The 24,243-nt window shown below is 43.8% G+C and overlaps 1 long non-coding RNA gene across 3 annotated transcripts in view; it reads right to left on the bottom strand.

Moving 5' to 3' along the window:
- Positions 1-14,690: 14,690 nt before the first annotated feature.
- Positions 14,691-24,243, bottom strand: part of LOC129387832 (uncharacterized) — a 239,617-nt gene continuing 230,064 nt past the window's right edge. For 2 of the 3 annotated variants that reach the window (XR_008614990.2, XR_008614987.2), the window contains 2 exons: positions 16,313-16,404; positions 14,691-14,896 (listed from right to left, as the gene is read on the bottom strand). This is a non-coding gene — a long non-coding RNA (uncharacterized lncRNA). Of the gene's footprint in view, positions 14,897-16,312; positions 16,405-16,713; positions 17,150-24,243 lie in introns of those variants that run through there. The other variant, XR_008614986.2, reaches the window with a different exon arrangement.

Below are 24,243 nucleotides of genomic sequence, written 5' to 3'. Positions count from 1 at the left end.
TCTGAATTTAGGTGGAATAATGAAATATGGCGGCACACTTCAAAACCATGATGAAACACAGAATAAACACAAAGCATGTAATAGAAGCGCGCTTTGTAGCTACAGCGTACTAGGATATGGAAGAGTAGGTAGAGCGGCGGCACGGCGCATGCTTTCCTGTAAAGCCAAGAACAATGGTGGCATTACGATCGAACTATATGCGTATATTCCCACGTCGACGCTAATGATGATAGCGGAAAATGTTCACAAATTACGCAGTCTAATTCACACGGTAACATAATTTCTGGGTCAGTAAGTGAATGTCACCGCAGACCCAGAGAGCCACGATCGATCCTGGGTTGGTATATTGTAAAACTATTCCAATCTGTTTTTATTACTCCAGGCGGATTTATGCTGTCGCCGTCACAGTGATATTCCGTATAAAGTCTAGGGGTGATAACACTGTCTCTGCACGCTGTATACTGTATGTGCACGAGACGTTCATTTGAGGGATCGCTAGTCGTTTGTGCACAGGCGCGAGTAAGAGCGGGCACGAGAGAGAAAATCTGGGGGCTTTTGCTCCTTGAATATGACTCTGCCTAGGCACTACAGAGGTTTCTTAGCGCGTGTTGTATGCGTTTGTACCCTAGACAAGCCAGCATTGCCGAGTGCGGTCGAGTTTGTTTACGCTCTGCCGCTGGGTGTCCACGTGCCGAGGCAGTTGGCATGGACGCCCCATTTGGTGATCACTGTGTCTGAAGGGGCAAGGTTCTGACTGGTGTTGTATAAGTCGCAGGTTGCTTTTTTCCGTCGTGATGACAGATTGGATTTTTTACAAGCACTGCTCCAGGACGGCACATGTAACCGGCAAACGAAGGCCTCAGGAGAGCACCTGAGGTTATAGTAAAACTGGCGGCGCAGGATCTCCGGGGTACCCAAGGGGTAGCGGGGGGATCAAAGCTGGAAGCAGGGCGGCCCATGAGTTGGGGCCGCGGAGGCTGAAGTGTGCCAGGGGGTGTTCGCATAAAAAATTGGCTCTCCGCGATAGATCTTATACACCCCTGGCACGCGCAGGCCTCGGCGAGCCCCAACCCATGGCGGACCAGTCTGGGTTCTAGCTCTGGTGTCCCTGTTGCCGCTTTGGTGTCCTGGAGGCACCGCCAATAATGCGAAATAATGACACATTGTTACAATTAGTAAAAAACACGACTGAATAATATATTTACATCCAGCCACCAACTTGTGACACTAAGTTCAGCACTATCGCGCCCCGTGACTTCTGCAACACCGGTCAGAACTTTGCGTCTGAAGGTACACTGGACAGACTTTCTCGCGCCTGCAGCGCTGGTGCTGGGTCAGTCATTGTCATGGCGGCCTTTCAGCCACTTGTGTTCAACCGCGGTTGCTAAGGCACTCTGCCTTCCAGATTTTCAATATATGCGGCCTGGGCTCTACTACGGTCACTACTGCTCCCACAGAAACACCTGTGATGTTATTTACAACGTATATCGGCGTAAGGCGCGAGAAAGCTACGATCCGCCACGGCTGACTTGGCCCGCAACTTCCCCTACTTTAGCGCGCCGGCAGCCAGCATCCGAGCGTATACAAGCTCGACCTTACTCCCCACTGCCGGCACGCCTAGGGACAAATGCCTACAACACACGCACATAAAAGAGAGAGGCACGAGTTGTATTAGTGATACGTCTGTTTTTCTGTTTGAAAACGAGTTGCAACTGTTAAAAACGTTACTGTAATCGCTTCAGGCAACACTGATGTACGCATGCGCATTTGTTCATTCTCCCTGACCTGCTGTAAGAATAAAATCAGTTGAAGTTCAGCCCTCACTCTGTCGTTTCATACTCTCCCTCCCGTCTATATTTTCCTTTTTTGGCGCAACAATGTATTCATTATTCTTACTTCATATACAAAGTAGGGTTACAGGTACCTGTTTGCCATGCTGTGTCCAGCTACAAAGTTACCAGAGAGAATCCCTTTGAACAAACTCAGCACCACCAAAGTAATAGATGCACTTTTGACGGTATTCACCCGAGTCGGGTTTCCAGCCAAAATTCAGGCGGATCAAGGGTCAGTATTCACCAGCTCACAGACTTGCACATTCTTACAAAAGTGCGAGGTACGGTTAATACACAGTTTCATCTATCCCCCTCAGTCAAATAGTGAAGCGAGATGGCATTCAGTGCTTAAGTGAATTTTACGGGCACTCTGTTACGAGCACAAAGAGGACTGGGAGAATTGTCTTCAGGCTACTTTGTTTGCTTTGTGAATGGTTCCTCACGAGGCTACAGGGTTCTCGCCAGCATAACTAATGTATGGGAGGACACTCCGTTCCCCACTGAGAATATTAAGAGAGATGTGGGAGTAAAGAGGAGAAAGTCAAACATTGGTAGAGTAAGTGCTAAATCTGCTGGAACAGGTAAGTGCAACACAAAAACTAGTAAAAAAGAACATGGGCGTGGCACAAAAGAGCACCAAGCTCTATTATGACAGGAATGCGAGGCTTCGTACGTTTAACGCCAGAGACCAGGTAATGATCCTCAAACCTTCAAGAAAGAACAAGCCTGAAGTTCACTGAGACGGACTTGTTAAAGTGTTGCACAAACTTTCAGATACTTATTCATTCATTTCCTCAAAGGTCTCTGTTGAGACATTACATGAGGGAGTGGGGAGTTAGTGACAAAGATAGATACTACAAATCACAAAGGGATATTTTCGATGAGTCGCTTGAATGCAAGTGGGTCGATGATAGTGGCAACTTCGGCGGGCAGGCCATTCCAGTCTCGTGTTGTGCGCAGAAAAAATGATTGCTGAAAAGTAACGGTATGGGCTTGTGGGGGATATACTGTATTAGAGTGACTGGTGCGGGCAATACGATGTGCTCTTTTTATGTACGGGTTGTCAAAAGGCAAGGAATGAAAGAATTTATGAAAAAGCTTAAGACGGGCTATTCTACGGCGTGAGGCTAGAGAGGGTAGGTTTATTTGGGCTTTTAGTGCCGAGATACTTGAATTGTATGAATAAGTTGACAGGATAAATCGTGTCGCGCGGTTCTGAACCGACTCGAGGGCTTTAATAAGGTTATTGTGGTGGGGGTCAAAAATAGCTTCGGCATACTCAAGCTTGGGCCGCACAAAGGTTAGAAAAGCAGGTTGTTTAATAGAGGGAGGAGCGAGGAAAAGGTTACGGCGTAGATAACCTAGAGTGTGATTAGCAGAGTTTATTATGTGGTTAACATGACAGGTCCAAGTTAAGTCACGCGAGATGTACACACCAAGATATTTGAATGAATCCGTTGTTGCAATCTGCGTGTTATTGATGCTATAATTAGGGATATCGTAATTACGACGACGATGACTAGACATTAACACGGTTTTAGCTACATTTAATGACATGAGCCAAGTGGTACACCAGTTTTGTATGCGCGATAGGTAATTTTGTAACGCCAAATGGTCGCTGGGGTTAGTAACTGCTCGGTAAACCACACAATCATCAGCGAAGAGTCGGATATGAGAAGAAATATTACAAGGTAGGTCATTGATGTATATTAAGAAAAGGAGGGGACCAAGTACGGTACCTTGAGGTACGCCTGAAAGCACGGGTGTTAAGGATGAAGACTGTGAGTTAGCGTATACGAATTGCTCACGGTTAGTTAAAAACCCTCGAATCCAGCTTAGAACACAAGGATGAATGTTAAGACGTGATAACTTTATTAAGAGACGACCATGAGGGACCTTATCGAATGCTTTTTCAAAATCTAAAAATATTGTGTCAGTCGGGATGTTACGATCTAGGTTTAAATGTAAGTCGTGCAAGAAAAGAGCAAGTTGAGTGTCACAGGAATAATTTTTGCGGAAACCGTGTTGAATTGGGTGAAAAAAATTGACGGATGTTAGGAAGTTAGCAATATGCGAGTATAAAATATGTTCCATTATTTTACAAGACACGCTTGTTATGGAAATAGGGCGGTAGTTACTCGGTGATGATCGGCTTCCTTTCTTGAAGACTGGGATGACCTTGCCCACCTGCCAGTCATGTGGAATTGAAGCGCTGTTAAGTGATTCCTGGAATATGAGTGATAAAAACAGGCTACACACATGTTTAGTATTTTTTAGAACTTTGGCATTGATACCGTCTACTGCTGTAGATGACGAGTCCTTCAATGATTCAATTACTTTGACAATGCCGATGGGATCGAATGTGATATTTTGCATGAGCGGATATGCGAAGTATGGTGGATCGAGCAAGCCATCATGTAATTCATTAGTAAAAACTGAACTAAATGTTCTGTTAAGAAGATCCGCAGCCTCAGTCTCAGGGATCGGAAGTCCGGAGTTATTGATAAGTGATATCTCATTCCGCTGATTAGGATTAATAGTTTTCCAATATCGCTTCAGGTTAGTTTGTAGCATAGCTGGTAAAGTGGTAGAAATAAACTTGTGTTTAGTTTGAGAGGTAAACTTGTCATATTCTTTCTCGACTGTGTAATACTTCTGCCATGTGCAAGAAGAATTAGATCATTTAGCTGATCGAAACAACCGTTTTTTTTTATTATTTAGTCGTTTGAGGGATACATTAAACCATGGTGATGTTGTTCTTTGTGTTACTGTAATGGTGGGGATGTAAAGACGTATAAGGCGATGCATCTCTGCTTTGAAAAGCAGCCAGTTCGACTCGAGAGAATTTAGTTGAAAGTTAGCGACGAACGTATCGAAGTACTCAGATAATTCTCGGTTCATGCTGACATAGTCCCCTTTATCATAGAGTGTAAGTGTTTTCCGATTTTTTTTGTTTCTTTAGTACGTTGCAACGAAACGAAATATGTACTGTCAGGTGGTTGCTCAAACCGCGCAATAAGGTGACAGGGGTAAAGTTATCAGGGTGAGTTGTTAATACAAGATCTAAAACGTTGGACGAGTGAGCAGTGACGCGTTATGAGTCAGTGACGAGCTGCGTTAAGCCGAATGTTATACACGTGTTTAAGAAGTCACTAGTGGGGCTGGTTTTAGATAATGTAGAGGCAGGATCGGACCAATCAATAGTTGGAAAATTAATATCGCCAAACAGAAGGACAGGACTGTTAGGATATGATTTTGTTAACGTATTTAAGGCTTCATGAAGTGAAGGCGTGAAAGAACTGTCGGTACTAGGAGTCCGATAGCAAATACCAATCAGAATGTGCGGGTGTGTAGCAGTGCATCGAATCCAAATCATTTCCAGTTGTGAAGAGAGGTTTACAAGTGAACAATGTAGGTTACGCTTAGTGGCGATTAATACACCCCTACCGCGTGAGTTATCGGGTCTATCTTTACAAAAAATGTCAAAATGCGCGAGGTAAGGGAGAATTTCGGTATCATCGATTGATGTGTTAAGCCATGTTTCTGTTAGTAGTAAGACATCGCAAGAAGATGAGCCTATTAGACTGCACAGTGCATAACGCTTGGGAACAACACTTCGAATGTTAGCGAGCAGGAATGATAAAGGCTGACAGTTCTGTGGTTGCGGTGCACATTTTGGTCTCAATGATGGCTAAAGGTGTTCCTCAATGACCTGGTTAGTAGTGTCGTCGAAGTAGTAGGTTTTTTCACCTACTATAAGCTTTTCATGTCGCAACTTGAACCGCAGTTTACGGGCCCTTCCAAACTCGATGAGGTGTTTCTGGGCAAGGCGCGTGCTTGGGGCGAGATCTTGTGCAATGGCATAGCACGTACCTTTGAACTTACGAGCCGAAGAAAGGACAAGATCTTTGCTTTTAAAGTGAGCGAACCTCACAATTATAGGCCTGGACTTTCCAGTTTGGAAAGACCCAATGCGATGTGCACGTTCAATATCACGCGGTTCTATGTGTACATCTAAATATTGTGTACAATGTGCAATAATAATTTTCTCAGAATCAGACCATGATTCTTTAGGTTTATCGGCGATGCTGTAAAAAACAAGGTTATTTCTTCTAGATCTATTTTCAGCATCGTTTATCCGGGCAGACAGTACACCTATCTGTGCCGTATTTTCAGTGCTTATCTCATGTAGTCTGCCTAATTCACTTTGCATGTCATCAATACCAGCGCAGGCTGCCTCAATTTTGTCTAGCCGTGTTTTAATTTCACTGAACGTTTTATCATGATCAACTAGTTTTTTTTCAATAGACTTTAGCTGTTCAAGCATTACCGTCTGTCCAGATTGCAGTTCTTTCAATACATTAAGAATCTCTTTGTCGGGGTCGGGGTTAGATTCGATATCACCAGCTAGCATGATAAGTTTTAACAACATATGCGCACAATCACACACAATGGAATGGAACAAAAGCGCCGTGGGCCCGGCAGCACAAAAAGTGCACGGTGGCTACTAGGTTTTGCATAAAGGCAGTAAGAGTTCGTTACCTGCACCAGGAAGAAGCGTGGAACGTTAGCACGGGCCATCGCTAGCTTGCTGCCGGGCCCACTGAAGGGCGCGTTGCTCGGGCGCAGCTTTTTAACAAAATTCCACACATGCGCAGAATGCACAGGGGTGGTTCCGGTGTTTAGATGACTGAGTGAATGCCACGATGCTTGCAGATATAGTCGGCGGCCGTGTACAAAGTGCGCGGACTGCGATGTGCTGTTGGTGAGCCGGCGATTTGAAGCCCAGCACGGCTCCACTGGCTCCGCCACAATACGCCCGTAGACCGGAAGTCTTGCGCCTGGACCTAACCCGGCGACAGATTCTGGGCACGGGGCACGAAAGCTGGAAGGCTCCAGAAGCTGCAAGCTCCAAAGTCCGAGGAACTGCACCAGGAAGAAGCGTGGAACGTTTGCACGGGCCGTCGCTAGCTTGCTGCCGGGCCCACTCGGGCCCATATTAAATGCTCTGAAAGTGCCCTGTTGCAGGAAGGAGGTGAGAATATACCACTGCAATTTCATGAAGCTGTACATGGAGCGGAGTCGTTAACTTTACCACAAAAGAGCTGGGTGACATTAATGTTGAGTTTAATGAGTGTTAGGCAACCTCCAACTTTGAAATCAGCCTGGAAGAAGTTGTAGAACACTCGGTAAGCACGGACACTCTTAACCTGAGCAGTTAAATGAGCTAAAGGGGCTGCGAGGGTAATACCTAGATTGATTCAGCAATCCGCCAGGCAGAACTGAACTAAGAGCGCATGAAATAGGGCCGACATCATCCGAACCCGTAAGATCAGAGCCTTACAGGTGTCTCTACGACAGAGAGAAATTATGGAGACAGACATACAGTGCAAACTAGAATTGGGAGTTATTGAGCCTGCTGAGAGTGACTACATGTCACAGCTAATCCTTGTGGAAACCCGTAATAAGGACCGTCGTCCATGTGTTGACTACAGGAAGTTAAATGCCATCACCAGGGATCAGTTGTACCCCATACCCAATGTTGAGGAATGAATTGAAAGAGTCAGCGATGCTAAATACATTTCGACTCTAGATCTCATGCGGGGATACTGGCAAGTCCCACTTTCAGAAGGTGCCAGCCGCTATGCCGCATTTATCTCACCTTTAGGCAATTTTCGCCCTCTCGTTCTCAGCTTCAGGCTGAAGAATGTGCCGTTTAGCTTCGCTAAGTTGATAGATATTCTCCTAAAAGACTTGCAGGAGTTCACATTGCCATATTTTGATGATGTTGCAATTTTTTTATGACAGCTGGAAACAGTACGTGTCGCACCTCAAGCAAATGGCCACTTGATCCGATGGAGCCTCACCCTCCAACAGTATAACTTCTCCGTTAGATATAAGAAGCGAAAGTTGCATAGCAATGCGGATGGCTTGAGCAGGATAACTTTAAACTTGTCTTGCGTTAAGGGATCCCGACTAATTTTTGTTGTTATTGTATCTTTTTTTTTCAGTTTGTTATGCCAAGTTAATCCATTCTCATTTAGCAGGACTCCATCCATGATTGCTAACTCGGATGGCATGAAAGTTTTTCGAAACTTGCATAGCGAAATGCAGTATTTGTTGTTTTTGCAATCATGTTTTCTTTGAAGCCTGGCAGGTCTAAAGCAAAATATAAGATATTTTATCTCTGCGTAGAGCTGTATTGTGGGGTCCACTTTGCTGCTGCTTGTCATTGTGAGAGGTTTTAGAGTGTATGTCAGTATTTCGTAGCTGGTTGCTGCAAGCCAAGTCATCCCCTTTGCCACCAGGCATTCTCTCCCTGCCCACCAGTTATCAAGACTGGCCAGTTGAGATTTTCCAGGCCATGGAGGAGCTGTTACGATTGGCCAGCGGGGTAGTGACCTTCTAGCCTCTCCTGCCCCACTGCATCAAATCGCTTGGTGAAGCTAACGAGTTCCCCTCAGACAGATCTGCAGTGCCAGTGCGGCGAGACATGTTTGGCGGATCGAGTGTTCTTTGTTGGTTTACTGTCGCCGTCACGGACTAATGAGAGCAAGAAGCTCCTGGAAAAAGGTGTTCTACGGCACTTTCTAACATACTCTGGCAACCACCACGGTCATTTGACAGACGTGGCGGCTAATTGTGGAGTCAGCTCAGGAACCAAGACATGCCAGCTTGAGTCAAGCATGACAACCCCTGTCGACGAGGCCTCACTCCATTCAGTGTGTTCAGCGAAACAAAAGTGCGGGAGTGAGTGTGTGAACCCTCACCCTCAAAGGCAGGTCCTTCGACGACTTTTAATGTTCTGAGTGGACGAAGGTTGGACGGCAGGGAGAACAGAGGGGGCTTTAGGCAGCTGTTTTCAGCTGCTGCGTGTGCTTTGTTTTCAGTCATGCTAGACTGATGAAATGTAACGTTCTCCACCCTTCATGTAGACATTATAAATAAATCCTGTATTCCTCGCTCTCGATGAGAACAAGTCCCTCCCTTCGTTTTTAGCATGGACAAGTCGGACGATGGCATGGGCCATCTACCCCTTTTGACATGCCTGAACCCAACCTCTACAACACACACAAGACTGATTTGTGGTGCTTTCAAAAGTTATCATTTGGAATTACAACTGAACTGTGGCTGGCCTACCACAGGAGCGTGTTGCGGGCCCTGGAGCCTTGTTTTGATTAGGAGGCCCACCATTTCTGGTAACCAGAAAGGCTTTACTTTCACCCTGGAATGCTTTGTTGTAATCTTCTTTGGACAACTGCGGCTCCCATGCAGAAAGTTAGTTGATGAGGTCACAGCTACAGAACTTCCTTCTTCGTGCTACCTCAGGGAAAAATGCAGCTGCTTACACAGGGATTGGTGGGCTCAATGGTTTCTAGTATTCTGCACAAGGTAGAACAAGACTACAATGTAAAACAAATTGTGCATCAAAATTATTCCTCTCTCTTAAAATCAATTAATGGACATAGGAGAAATTCATCAAGGGAGTACTGACACAAAAACTTTGTGTCCCACTTTTGTGCTTTTTAGGTAGTTGCCGACTCCACGGTAATGACACGGAGCGTCGATTGCTTGAAGAGCACAAATAATTATCACATGACATTTTATGCAGCAAGCTTTACATGTACTCCAAATGCAGCACCATTTTGTATGTGAAACAAGAGACTATCACCGAAACCATAGTTGGAATTCATGCAGTGTTGTAAACAACTCAAGCACGAGTAGCTGGCTCAATGCAGTAGTTGACGGTGATATAGTGACCGTGTCACTAAAAGCCATCAAACTCACCCTTTCAATTGCGCACTTCTTTCTGAAATGCAGGAGGACTCTCTCCCCTGTTCTGCAGAGTGTTGAATGATCGCTGTTTTCACAGCACGGTCATAGTGTATGTGCATATGTCAGTTGCGTCTAGCACCATGAGACCATCACATCGAGTATTGGTGACATGTATAGACTTCTGTTTCACGTCCAAAGCCATACTACACTTCGCATATGCTTTGAGCTGTAACACTAAAATGTAATGGATTACACAGTAATATTTCTGTATTATTAAACAATTGCGACTCCGTGGCATAATTGCTGAGTTGCCAGTTATCCATTCTTGGTAAAAAAACGGGACAAAAATTTTGTGGTATATTAAAAAAAGAAAAAAAACTAAGTACTCTTTTGTCAGCACAAACAATTATAAACAACCTGACCATCATTGTTCTGATGTTAAATTCATACTGGATATTGTAAATTTAAAAAGGGAAAGGCCATTTTCCTTACTGACAAATAGCACAACAGAAAACTCCCTTTCACGATGCTGACAGCACTCAAACATTGCACTTTGGCAAGCTAGAGTTCAGAGTTATATTTATAACTAATTTAAAAGGTAGAGGTTCCCTACCAACGAATCCAAGCATAGCTCACTTTCATATATGCCAGAAAATGCAATAAGAATTCTATGTAATCAAGGTTATAAAATGCATCACATTTTTCTTTGAGGCACAGATGACGCTCAAGAAGCAGTTTTGTCAGCCGGCTTGCCACTGTTTTGGTAGAATGTGACAGCATATCAGCTTACGTTGGGTAGTTCCTAGCCACCTCTGAAATTCAGAAAATATTGATCAGATGATGCAGGTAACACAAACAGCTACTTGAATTAGAGTAGCAAAATAATAGCACATTTGCTATTAACAGCCTTAAGCTGCACTGGCTTGTGTAAAGGAAACGGTTTAAATGTGATAGCTCACTATTTAACAAACAAAATTGACCTTGTTTTAGCCTTGTTTCTTGTCGCTGCTTTCTTTCTGAAGCCAAATTAACTGTACATTACTTCAAGCTCACATTCCATCACAGCCACGAATCACTTCATCCAAGGTTTTCCTCTTGCAGTGAGAAAGCTAGAATGTCATATGAACAGTGATAGCTTACACAGAATTTCAAATGCAACTTCCAAGTGAAGACAGGTGCTCAAAAAAAAAAAAAGAAGATTCATATGCTCAGAACAAAAATAGAAAAAGATGCAGACTATAGTCTGCATCTTTTTCTATTTTATGACACTACTCTATGACAACACTGCAAGGGACACAGCTGTATTGAGTCATATGGGATAGCGCAGCACAGAAACCATTCAGTAAAAATAGAATAAAGGCCAAATGACGGTTAAGGTATCTTACTTAAAGAAATTTTAAAAAATATGTTATACTCATTCAACCAAAACAATACATGCAAAAGTAATTTAAAGTTCACCAGATTTGTGGATAGACTTTTTACATTTCACATAGGGAGATTGAAACGAGTCACTCAGCACTAAATTTCTTAACCTTGATATTGCAAGTTTCATTTAGCTAATGTGTGGAGGTAATATATTTTTGTGCTCAGAATAGCATACAGCGCTTGTCATATTTTTGAACCACATTGAAAGTTCAATTTTCATGAAATGTTGCACATGTATGCTTATACAAGCTGCTGGTGATTTTTCTCCCTTTTGGCTTCCCTTGACACAGCATCATAAGTTTCTGCTCTTTACTGTCATCACTGTACAAAAGAGGCCTCAGGTGCAGGCGGCCGTTACCTTTGGTGACCGCACTTGTTTGCTGCCTGCCATTAGTACTATTTTCACTGCCTTCATGCCTAATAGTGGAGTGCACACACTTTCACGAGCTAAATGTGGGGCCATTAGCAGTTTCTTTCCTGATTTGGGAGGTCAATGAATGGTATTGAGGTGACTTTCATGCAATATTTTTGTGGTTTCCCTTATTTTTCGTATGTAATCGAACCTGCGAGTGTTACTTACGTGACCATGTTTTAGCACAGTGCATGCATAATGATGAATATAGTGTCTTGTAGTAGTAGTGATGGTGAAAAAACACAGCAGCAAAGCTGTCAATAGCTTAAGTAACTTTGTATTGGGTGAACCTGGGCCCATAAAAGCAAGTTACGCTCAAAGCACAACGATAGCGGCGAACAATGTCGGCTATTGTCAAAATCTGATCAGCAGATCAAGCATGTTGGCTTTTACACATTACTCGAAGAAGGTTCCAGTGTAATCGCTGGTGCCCGTGTAGTTTCCAGAAGCTAATACCCAATTCGTGTCGCGCGTGCAATCTGATAATACAAGGTTCTGCGAGGACACACACAACAGATAGAATGAATTATAACATTTGCGTAAGTTCCAAATCATGCAGGCACATCTTGCGCTGAGTGATAACATTTAACATTTGTTAGCCGGTGAACAGCAGTCACCGGAGAAAGATGAACAAGCAACGTGTCAGTAGTATCGTAACCACATATCGAGTTGGTAACGAAATTACACAGCTCCCGTCAAAGCTTCAAAGCCAGTAACGTATTTCTGTTGCAAAGAGGCAAGATTAAAAAAACAGAAATGCTGCTAACAAGCCTAACAAAATTTGCAATCTAGCTCCCAGGTAGCATAAACCCATCTAGTAGTTTACATTTGGGTTTGTTCAAGCCAAAGGTTGCCTACAATCCGGTTTGTACAAGCTGAGCAATAGCCCTAGAACTCCACAAGCACTCCTAAAGCCAAGCTAACGCTCCCTCTGTATTCATCTTGGGGAAGTCTTGGCAAGCCGTTTGTTAAACTATGTGTAGAACTCACGTATGGAGGCTTATTTTGCTTGTCCAAGAAAATACAGGGTGTTTCAGTGAACACTTTCAAACTTTTTTAAAAATTTCCTGTGGCAGACAGCACAATTCTAGTCCATGAACTGGGCTACTAGAATAGGTGGACATTACTTGCAGAAAAAATCGAAATGCACGATTGACTAATTAATAAAACCTCACTAATTAAGTTCTAAGCTAACTACATTATGGCATATATTGTAGTTTACAAATTCCAGCCAGTGAGACTGCAAGGCCTGTCCACTTGAGAATTGCATGGATGACACGATTTACAAGATATGCACCATCAAACTTGCAGTAAAAATGCACTGTTCCACTTAATTTCCTAAGAAAACAGCTTTATGCATTGAAGTACAAGAGTAACTGGAACACCAATGCATTTCTATGCAAAGTTCGAGAATTAATATCTCAAAACTCGTGTCATACTGAGAATTTGTTCCAAGTGGATCCACCTTGTGAACTCCCCGGATAGAATTTGTAAATTGCAACATATGCCACAAAGTAATTAGTTAAATGCTTAACCCTCCGAGGGTCAATGACGTAAATATACGGTACCGCGAACAATTCCAAAAAATGGTCGATGCCGTATATTTACGGCGCTGTCTGTACGTTTAAAAAGCGCACCAATTTCCTAACTTCTTCTTTTCTGTCATGTGCTGCCACTATGTGGGAATACAGGGAATTTTTCTCGCGTGCCTCCTTCTCTTGGTTTTTGTTGCATGGTTTGTTTTAGAGCTAGTTTGCTCCCGCGTGTCTATATACTACTGCTCGCGCATTGGCACGTGTGCGGGCGGCGGTTCGGGTTTTGTTCTGCGGGCGGTTTCGGCTTTTTGCGCTTGAAAAACTGATGCCTGTATCGTTACTAATCGCTCAAAGGGCGACTGCCTCTTGCTCATTTAGTGCTCACAGGGGTGCACATTGGAAGGATGCCGCCGTGCATGCGTTTCCGTTGCAAATTTTTTTTTTTTTTACACTTGTGAAAACTCATTGCCTCTGGTTGGCGATAAGATGAAGATTAGCGGAAGTTTGTCACACATGTTTTCTTGACGGGCACGCAACTACACAGCTTCCTTGAGTGCGCGCACCTACACAGTTCGATTATGCTATGGATGTACATATTAGTGTAAGAGCAGGAGCATTTGAGTCTTGCGAAATATTCTCGTGTGTGCATTTTCAAGGCGTTGAACTATGTGTATAAAAATGCATCAAATTTTTTATTCTTATATGGTTATTTCCTTTTTTATTGTTGTTATTCATGAATGAAGAGTCCATATATACCAACGCAAAATGTTTTTTTTTCTCACTTTACGGTCACCCTAGAAAAATTGCGGTAAATTTTTTTGAAATAAGTCCCTAAAAAGAATTGGAAAAAATATCAACCCTGGGCAGTCGCATATGGCAGAAAAAAATTGACCCTCATAGGGTTAATTAGTGAATGTTTGGTAATTAGTCTATTATGATTTTCAATTCTTTTTGCAAGTAATGTTCGCCTCTTCGAGTAGACCAGCTCATGGACTAGAATTGTGCTATCTGCCACAGGCAATTTAAAAAAAAAATTGAGAGTGTTTGCTGAAACAACCAGTATGCAATCTTCACTGTAAAAAAGAAAAAGAAAAAGAAGGAAGTTAGCTAATGCATACGTTAATCACGTGCTAATGCAGATAACTGGTACTGGTATGCTTTTCTTGACCAGTGCCATGATTCAGGACTTCTAGTAAATGTACATATATTCAACACGACTGGTTTTAACTTCAAAACTAAGACATGCCAAAATTTATTAATCTGAAAAACATTCATTATTAAGGGCTAAATGTATGCTTTTGCAAAGGCCTACATTACAGAAAGCATCTGTGTAGAGCCCACAGTATGGAATAAAATCTGTGAAGGTATAGCATTGAGGGCCAGAAAGTGGTTTTGGCACGTAAAACCCCATAATTAAATTTTAAAAAAAATTAATTGAGGGCCCGTGTAATGCAAACATGTGCACATATGGCAGCCATGTCACTTCAGCACCAAAATGAAATTCTTCACGAATGAATAGTCTCGCAACAGCATAAAACTTTGCAAGTGAACAGCACTTTAGAAATTTGGGTATACTGCTAACACAAGAAAAATACATGCTGCACACAAAGGTGTTGAACGAGGCACATTGAAAAGGCCTCTTGTAAAAAATACTGTAATATGCCTTTTGTGTATCCAGCATTTTATAACAATGTGTAGGAGGCAAGAAAATCAGCAAAACACAAATCTTTATTTGTGCATATTATGAACATCTGCTTGCCTTGCATTGATTGAGACTAAATTTATATGCAGGTAATGACTGACATGTCTAGAAAAACTGACCCAACATCCTCATCCTAACAAGGCTAAGGTACAGGACTAAGGAGGATGAAGAAAAGCATGTCAGCTGGTGGCAGGCCCAGTGGCTTTTGAAGAATCTGTGCCAGTCAAAGAAAGGGAAAAAAAAGCTTTCACTTAGAGTGAAACCAGCAAATAAGAGTTAGTGATGACACTACCCAAAAAGATGTTGTTCCCCTTTTATAGCTGTCAAGTGTATATTTATAACTTTATAGTTTCTGTAATGCACACACCATTTTCAAGCAGTACAGGACTGATTTCATGCTACTTATGAAATTACAATATTCTAGGACCTCAATTAATACTCACAATGCATAGTTGCTTGTCTTAAGCCTCACTTTTCAGTGGCTGTCCTAGCAAGACTGAACAATGGCATAAAAACGAACACAACAATAACAAGCACCGTAATCTTAAGGGACCAAAAATATAAAAGTGCAAGCATAAGCATAATGCCAGGGGACTAGTATAATTCGCTCTATAATTTAAAATGCCTATTCATGTACACCCAAAACATCTCCCATGTTTTTTTGCTGCTTGTAAGTTAACAGTTATTATAGCTTTCTTTTACTTTGCATCTTGTTGGCAAGTGGCCCTGAACACCAATTACAAGTGCAATAACTGCATGCCTTACATCAGTGTTCCCAAAATTTATTGTTCAAAGTAAAATATATCATAATGTACACAAGTTTCCATATGACCACAGTAAAGCATGATGCCACAACAGCATGCTTAAGATGGTCCTTGGACAGTATCTAGCCATTGTCAAAAGGTATTTGAAGATCACATGTGACAGTTGATGTAAGTAGAGTTTAGAACCCTAAGAAGAAATATTAATCATATACCATGCACATAATTCTTAAAGGGACTGAGAACTGGCCAGAATGTGTTGTGAGACATTGATGGAAATGAAATGACCATGATCTATAGTGATAGAATCCAGCACGCTGTTCGGAATTCAAATAGGAAATATAATTTTAAGTCGGCAAGGAAAGTCAGAAAAACTAGTAAGTGGCGAGGCCTGGCAGTGAAATCTTGATGTACTTCGAAATGAAGTCAAGACATAATTACGCAAGTCAACTGTCATTAAGTACAGTATAATTACTGCTTAAAATTGCAGTGAGTATATTATTGGACACTTGCGCTTTATTCTATGTGTATTACGAGCGGAGCTTGGGTCGTCCCACATGCATGGCAGCGCACATGCTGCTCTACGTGCTCGAGTATAGCACGAGTTTGCAAGTACCCCGAGTTTCATCATCTACCTGTGATACAAGATGCCATCGATGAGTTGTGCTGTAAATGAGTGTATTCTTTACTAAAAAAAGTGGGTACCATAAAATTGGTTGTCAGACCCTTTAAGTAGAACCAACAGTAAATTTTGTTGAAATGTAAACATGCTACACAATGCTGACTTAGTCAATAACATTAGTGTAGTTTAAGTTTCTGAATAATAACTGACTGAACAATAAGCTTAATGTAACATGCAAACTTCTTACCCACTCGCATACTGCAAATCTCCAGGCAACTGCTGCTTGGCAAATGGCACAAATCGTTGCATTTTCCCACATGTAGCAGCTTCAAATGGCTTCTGGAATACCAAACCATCTAGTCAAGCAATGCAGGTAACACACGGTATCAGCAGTTTTGGCTGATATCCGAATCATTGTCAAATACAAACATTTCTGCAATTAATAAATGAAATTTGTGGATACTCAGTTCTATGGAACTGCAGGGGGAGGGAGTTTTATATAAAAAATTGCCATCCACACAACTGTAGCTACACTGAGTGCACGACAATTTTCTGCTTAAAATGTGTCCACCATTTTCTTTTTTTTCATTTCAGACACCCATGAATTTTGCACTTACGCCTAGTCAAACAAGAGCCTTCTAAAGTGACCTTCAATGATACTGTAGACATGCAGGTCCAAGCCTTCTTTTCCGCCAGTGGCCTTGAGTGCTAAAGTTTCCACCCAAATGGCTTGAAGATATTGGGTAGGATGCCCGCAGTGAAGCATCTTTAAGTCCCAGCCCCCCATAAGAGGCATCCATCATGTCTGGAGGGAAAAAAAAAAAAAGGTTTCAAAGCTAAAATCACTAATGTACACGATATGACTATTGCAATGGCTGCATTAAGGCAGGAATGAAAGATCCAAAAAAGGTAAGGCAGAACAGCAAACGACACTGGATTATTATACATTGCCGCAAACTTATTATTGCAGCAACATGCATGTACTGTCAGGATTGGGGGCTCAATCCCACCGCTCGTAACCCGTTGTCAAGATTGGAGTCCGGCATGAATTCGAAGGTAGCTGACCCATGCCGGACTCCAATCTTGACAACGGGTTACGAGCGATGGGATTGAGCCCCCAATCCTGACAACTGGCCGACAGCGGTCAGATGGACTTTGCGACATGGTGCTGTGCCTGCGGTGCGTGCTTGGTTCTTGCTTTGACTCTCTAGGCTTCATTTTGTGGTTGTTCTGCTTAGAACAGTAGGGAAGCTAGATTGTTGAGTGTTAGTTAGGTTGTGTTTTCTTAGCTAGATTTAGAGAAAGGATCAAGGAAGTAAAGCAGCAATCATGGAGTTAAGGACACTGCTGAGAGACGAATTGTTGATTGTTGGTGAGGAACTTGGTCTAGATGTACGCAAGGAAATGCTAAAATTGGAATTATTGGAGCTAATTTCCGATCAGGCCAGTGAGGAAGAAATTGAAATGGGATTGGAACTTCTAAAGTAGAGAGAGAAACAGGAAAGAGAAAGAGAAGAACGGGACAGAGAAAAACGAGAGAGAGAGGAACGCGATAAAGATTGCGAGTTAAGAAAAATGCAACTGGAACTTGAAAGCAAACGTTTGGAGTTGTCTCAAGGAAGTGAAGGGGCTCTGGGACGATCAAGTGAGGCAGAATCGTACCGCATGGACAGGCTATTAAAGCCATTTGAGGTCGGGACCGACATAGGCTTGTTCCTAAGCAATTTTGAAAGGACTTGCGAGAAGATGAACTTCGGCCCGAGTACATGGCCACAGCGGTTGCTGTCTATGTTGCCGTGTGAGGCGGCGGAAGTAATCGCCAGACTGAGTGCACAGGATGCATATGATTATGCTAAAGTTAAGGCTAGTCTCCTGAAGAAATACCGCCTTTCAGCCGAAGCTTTTCGACAAAGGCTTAGGAGCACAGGCAAGAAAGATAGCGAGGGGTATCTGGAGTTTGCATATGGCTTAAAGGCCAACCTAGTAGAGTGGCTGAAAAGCGCGGAAGCGTACGACAGCAGAGAGATGATCATAGAATGCATGTGTCTAGAGCAGTTTTACAAAAGCATCCCCCAAGCTGTGAAACTGTGGGTGCAAGACAGAGGGAATGTAAACACTGTGGAAAGGGCGGCTGAATTAGCCGAAGAGTATGCAACGCGTAGAAAGTTGAACGCCAAGGACGGAAACTGGGACGGTTTCCGTTCAAAAAGGGTTCGCAGACTAGACGTTTGGAGCCTGTAGACGTGGAGGAAAAGCCCGCAGAAAAGAGCGAGGAGAAACTTAATGGAGAAACCGCACAAAAAGAACAGAAAAGAAAATTCGAATCTTTTAGACCAATTCGCTGTTATAAATGCCACAAACTGGGACATATAGCTGTTAACTGCAGGAAGCCCAGTGTAGTTTTTGCCTATGTAGAGGAAAAAGACGAGAATATGGAACTTTTGAGCCCATATCTTCACGACCTGCAAGTTAATGGAAAACCATGCCGAGTGCTAAGAGACAGTGCCGCCACGATGGACATTGTCCATCCGTCTTACGTGACGGTAGAAGACTTCACCGGAGAAGTAGCATGGATCAAACAGGTTGTAGAAGAACACAGCGTGTGTCTGCCCATGGCCAAAGTCAAAATCAGTGGACCATTCGGGGAGCTAGAGACTGAGGCTGCAGTTCCCAAATTTTTGTCACTGCAGTACCCTTACATCTTTTTGAATCGTTCGAATCAGTTACTGTGTGACAAAGGGCTTAAACTGGGAGAGCGCATAGTACAGGCATTGACGTGAGGCCAAGCTCGTAAAATCGCGTCGCTTTTGGCTGAAAATGCACAAGCTGCTCCAGCGAAAGCAGAAAAAGGTATAACTTCAATACCCGAACCCGAGTTAGGCCCGAGGGATGACAAATCAGTTGAGGAGAGCCTGCCAGCTGACCAGCTCAATGAGAGCGTATCACTAGAGTGTCAAAGTTCAAGCCTGCAGGAAGAGCAAGCTGACGCAAACGCAAGCGACACAGGGTCGTTATTATCACAGGCCTCAAAGAACTTTGATCAGCTCTTATGTGTGGATAGAGAGTCACTGGCAGCCGAGCAGAAGAATGATGAGAGCTTAGCTAAATTACATCACACAGCTAAAGAAGGCATTGCTAGGCGCAACATGACGATACATGAGAGAGGAGGATTGTTGTATCGGCACTACAGAGATCGAAAGGGTAGGATTTTAGATCAATTAGTCATACCTACTAAGTATAGGGAGGACCTTTTGAGTCTCTGTCATGGAAATGGGTGGTCCGGCCACCTAGGCATAAACAAATCAAAGGAAAGATTGCTTATAGAATACTACTGGCCTGGCTATTTCAAAGACGTAGAAAACTTTGTAAGATCATGCGACGCCTGCCAGCGCTCTGGTAAACCAGGAGAGACATGGAAAGCTCCACTAAAGGTAGTGCCCTTAATAACAGAGCCTTTCAGACGACTTGTAATAGACACGGTAGGGCCTCTACCAAAAACAAAATCAGGTTACAGGTACTTGTTTACCATGCTGTGTCCAGCTACAAAGTTTCCAGAAGCAATCCCTCTGAAAGAGCTCTGCTCCACCGAAGTAGTAGACGCGCTTTTGACAGTGTTTGCACGAGTTGGGTTTCCAGCCGAAATTCAGGCAGATCAAGGGTCAGTATTCACGAGCACACTGACTTCCACATTCTTGCAAAAGTGCGCGGTAAAGTTAATACACAGTTCTGTCTATCACCCTCAGTCAAACAGTGTAGAGAAGTGGCATTCAGTGCTTAAGCGAGTTTTGCGTGCGCTCTGTTACGAGCACAAGGAGGACTGGGAGAACTGTCTGCTGGCAATTTTGTTTGCTTTGCGAACGGTTCCACATGAAGCGACAGGGTTCTCGCAAGCAGAACTAGTGTATGGGAGGACACTCCGTTCTCCACTGAGAATGTCAAGAGAGATGTGGGAGGAAAGAGGGGAGAGTCCAACAGTGGTTAAATACGTGCTAAATTTGCTGGAACGGCTAAGCGCAACCCAAGAACTAGTCGAAAAGAACATGGGAGTAGCTCAAAAGAACGCCAAATTCTATTACGACAAAAATGCGAGGCTTCGTACGTTTAACGCTGGAGACACGGTAATGATCTTCAAACCCTCAAGAAAGAACAAGCTTGAAGTTCACTGGGACGGGCCCGTTAAAGTGTTGCACAAACTTTCAGATACTAACTATGCTCTGAAAATGCCCGGTCGCAGGAAGGAGGTGAAGATATATCACTGCAATTTGATGAAGCCGTATGTAGAGCGGAGCGGAGTCAACTATACCATCAAAGAGCAGGATGGCACTAGTACCAAGTTTAAGGAGTATAGGGTGACCTTCAACTCTGAAATCGGCCTAGAAGAAGTAGTAAAACATTTGGTAAGCTCGCACGCTATAAGACCCGAGCAGCTAGATAAGCTAAAAGAGGTGTTAGGGGAATATCTCGACAGATTCAGCGATCGGCCGGGTAGAACCGAACTAATAACGCATGAAATAGAGCTGACATCGACCGAACCAGTAAGATCAAAGCCTTACAGGGTGTCTCCAAGACAGAGAGAGATTATGGAGGCAGAGATACAGCGCATGCTAGAGTTGGGAGTTATTGAGCCCGCTGAGAGTGACTACACGTCACCGCTAATACTGGTAGAAATTCCTAACAAGGACCCTCGTCCGTGTGTTGACTACAGGAAGTTAAATGCCATCATTAGGGATCAGCTGTACCCGATACCCAACATTGAGAAACGAATTGAAAGAGTTAGCGCTGCTAAATACATTTCAACTATAGATCTCGTGCGGGGGTACTGGCAAGTTCCCCTTTCAGAAAGTGCCAGCCGCTATGCCGCATTAATCTCACCTGTAGGCACTTTTCGCCCTCTCGCACTCAGCTTCGGGCTGCAGAACGCGCCGTTTAGCTTCTCTAAGTTAATGGATATTGTCCTAAATGACTTGCAGGAGTTCGCCTTGCCATATCTGGATGATGTAGAAATTTTTCCGGACAGCTGGGAACAACACGTATCGCACCTCAAACAGGTGTTCTCATGGTTGAGGGAAGCCGGCTTAACGATGAAAGCGGAAAAGTGTAGATTTGGTTGTTCACAGGTTACTTATCTGGGCCATGTTGTCGGCCAAGGCACGAGACGGCCGGCCAAGTTGAAAACAGCTACGATTGCACAATTTTCTCAGCCGTGCACGAAAACAGACCTTCGTTAATTTTTGGGACTTGTAGGGTACTATCAAAGGTACATTCCGAATTACTCGCAAATGGCAAGTCCATTAACGGACGCCCTCTGAAAGGGAGCACCGAGTAGCGTACACTGGGATAAGGACAAAGAGAACGTTTTCCAAAGTTTGAAAACGCTATTGGTTTCTCGTCCTGTGCTTCGCGCGCCAGACTACACAAAAGAATTCATAGTTCAATGCGACGCAAGTGACAGAGGTATGGGCGTGGTACTTAGTCAGGTCGGCGACGATAACGAGGAGCATCCTATCCTCTATGCCAGCCGTAAACTAAATGTAAGAGAGGAAGCCTACAGCGCTTCAGAGAAGGGATGCGCTTGTTTAGTTTGGGCCGCCCAGAAGCTGTCGTGTTACTTGTACGGAGCGAAGTTCATCTTCGAGACTGACCACTGTACTCTGATGTGGCTCAATCAAATGTCGCACAAAAATGGCCGCTTGCTCCGATGGAGCCTCACTCTCCAAGAGTACAACTTCTCCGTTAGATATAAGAAGGGAAAGTTGCATAGCAATGCGGATGGTTTGAACAGACCAATTTGAATTCTGCAAATTTTAGGGTTACTAGTGTTAACTTTATTAAGCCAGGAAGATCCCCTCTCATTTAGCAGGATTCCCTCCATGATTGCTGAATTTGTCAGCACGAAGTTGCTTCAGAAATTGGCATAGCGAAATGCAGCATTTTTTTTTGTTTCTGCACTTATGTTTTTTTTTAAGCCTAGCGGGTCTAAAGTGAGAGCCAAGGTACGTCATCTCGGCGCAGAGCCGTGTTGTGGGGTTCATCTTGCAGTTCCCTGTCCTTGTTGGATGTTTTGGGGTGGTGACATCATTGCACAAGTGGTTACTGCGAGCCAAGACATCACCCCCTGGCCACCAGCCGTTCTCTTCCTGCCCAGCGATTATCTGCGCTAGACAGTCGAGATTTTCCGGGCCATGGAGGCGCTGTGAAGAATGGCCAGCTGCAGTGCAAGTTTGCCAGCCATTTACGCAAGCGGTGGCAACCTCATCTTGGAACGCCGCTGCCAACCTCTAGCCATGGCGTGACTAAGTCGACTTAGCGTCGGGAACAATACGCGCGTCCTCCACTCTCCGTCGCTTCGGCTAGAATGCATTTGACGAAGCAGGCTTTGTGCTGAAACCGCCACCGTTACGCTCTAGCCTTGTCGCCGTTGTGACGGAATGAGTTCAGCGGGCCAACAATTGTTACCGAACTCCACAACGCGGACCTGATCTGCTATGAGTGGGGGAGTTGCCGCGGGAACGTCGACGAAGGCCCCTTCCCACGCGCCGACCAAGACGCAAGACAATGTGCTACCCGGGCGCGCTACCCGGGTCAGCTCCGAGTTCTACGAAGCCCCTCTGACGTCAGCTCCGGACCATGCACCTGTGTGTGTGTGCGTGTGTGTGTGTAAGCCGTTTTGGGGAGAGGCGGCGTGTTTACAATGACTAGACGAACGTTTCTGTCCCCTTGGAATCAAGAGGGGACCGAGTGCTTATAAGCTGCTGTTGTGCGGATGCTCGACACACTTTCTTAAGCAGTCATGTTAGACTGATGAACTGAATGTAAATACTGTAAATAAACCCTTATTCCTCGTTCTCGATGAGAAGCAGTCCTTCCCTTCATCAACGTCCTCAGCGTGGATAAGTTGGACGACGGCATGAGCCAGCTACTTTCAAATTCATGCCGGACTCCAGTCTTGACAACGGGTTACGAGCGATGGGATTGAGCCCCCAATCCTGACAGTACGCACAAAAACTGCAAGATGTAAACAGCCATAGTACAAAAAAATTATAACTGAACCTACTGTGTATACAACTCAAAAACATGAAGCCACAAAATGTCAAATAAATAATGCTTTCAGGTAGCATGTGTGGATTTATTGACCAGCTGCCTTCACCCAAAAAGATCATGTGCTCGTGAAACCTGTGGCAGAAAGGATGTTCCAGATCTGCAGCCAAGGTTTGTAGTGGTGGCGCTTGCTAACACTCCCATGGTTAGTTCTAGTAGTAAAACATAAATAGCCCAGAAATGGATGGGAAAACAACGACGCGGCAGCTCAGTTGGTACAAGCATCGCACGCGTGATGCGAAGATGTGGAATTGTTGCCCACCTGTGGCCAGTTTTTTTTCATCCATTTTCATTTCCATTAATTTATCATTTTTAAATTCATTTAGTAATTAAGTACAAGTAATTTCCCCTATGCTGTGCTTGGTGTATTTGTCTGCTGGCTGCTTATGATATGATCAATAAAAATCGGGTACCCTCGGTTACCTTTCTTGTAAATAAAATAACGAAGTCACTTTAACATGCATATCACATTTTCAGAACTCGTGCAAGATGTAATTTTTTTAGTTAAACCTGGCACAAGTTATAAAAAAGTGCTTATATTGTGAATTCGTAAAGCTCTTGTGTACAAGTTCACATTGAAAAGCAGGATCGGCGCTCAACCTGGATTCTAATGTTGTCACATTTTCCTAGTTCTCCAAGGGCATCTTGTAATCAGCCATTTCCATTCTGCCAGTTTCGTTGGGAACACCGAGAGCTGCTAGCAGCCTTTTATCTTGGTGTCTTAGTCTTCCCATGTCTTTCATTAGTACGCAAATGTCTGAAAGCACTTACAAAAGACAGACTGGAGTCATGAACATTTTTGATAACTTGGACAGTAGCTAATAACGTGCCGCGCGACGTGCCTTCAGCATGCATAGCTATGCCCCTTAATAGCTGTGCATGTTCGATCCTGGTGACCCAAGCGCCTGGGAACTAGTCTCACCATTGGTGCAACTTGGCTCGAGACTTTATCATTGTGGTTCGTATTCTTTGCTGAAATGCTTGCCTCACTGCACCGAGCAGCATTGATCCGAAGGAGTGCTTGTATTGGGCAGGCTGTCATACGTTTGCTGTTACAAGGCCATTCATACTATTATATAT

This window comes from Dermacentor andersoni, chromosome 2 (genome assembly GCF_023375885.2).
Source record: "Dermacentor andersoni chromosome 2, qqDerAnde1_hic_scaffold, whole genome shotgun sequence".
NCBI lineage: Eukaryota > Metazoa > Arthropoda > Arachnida > Ixodida > Ixodidae > Dermacentor > Dermacentor andersoni.
This window is presented reverse-complemented; position numbering and strand designations above follow the sequence as displayed.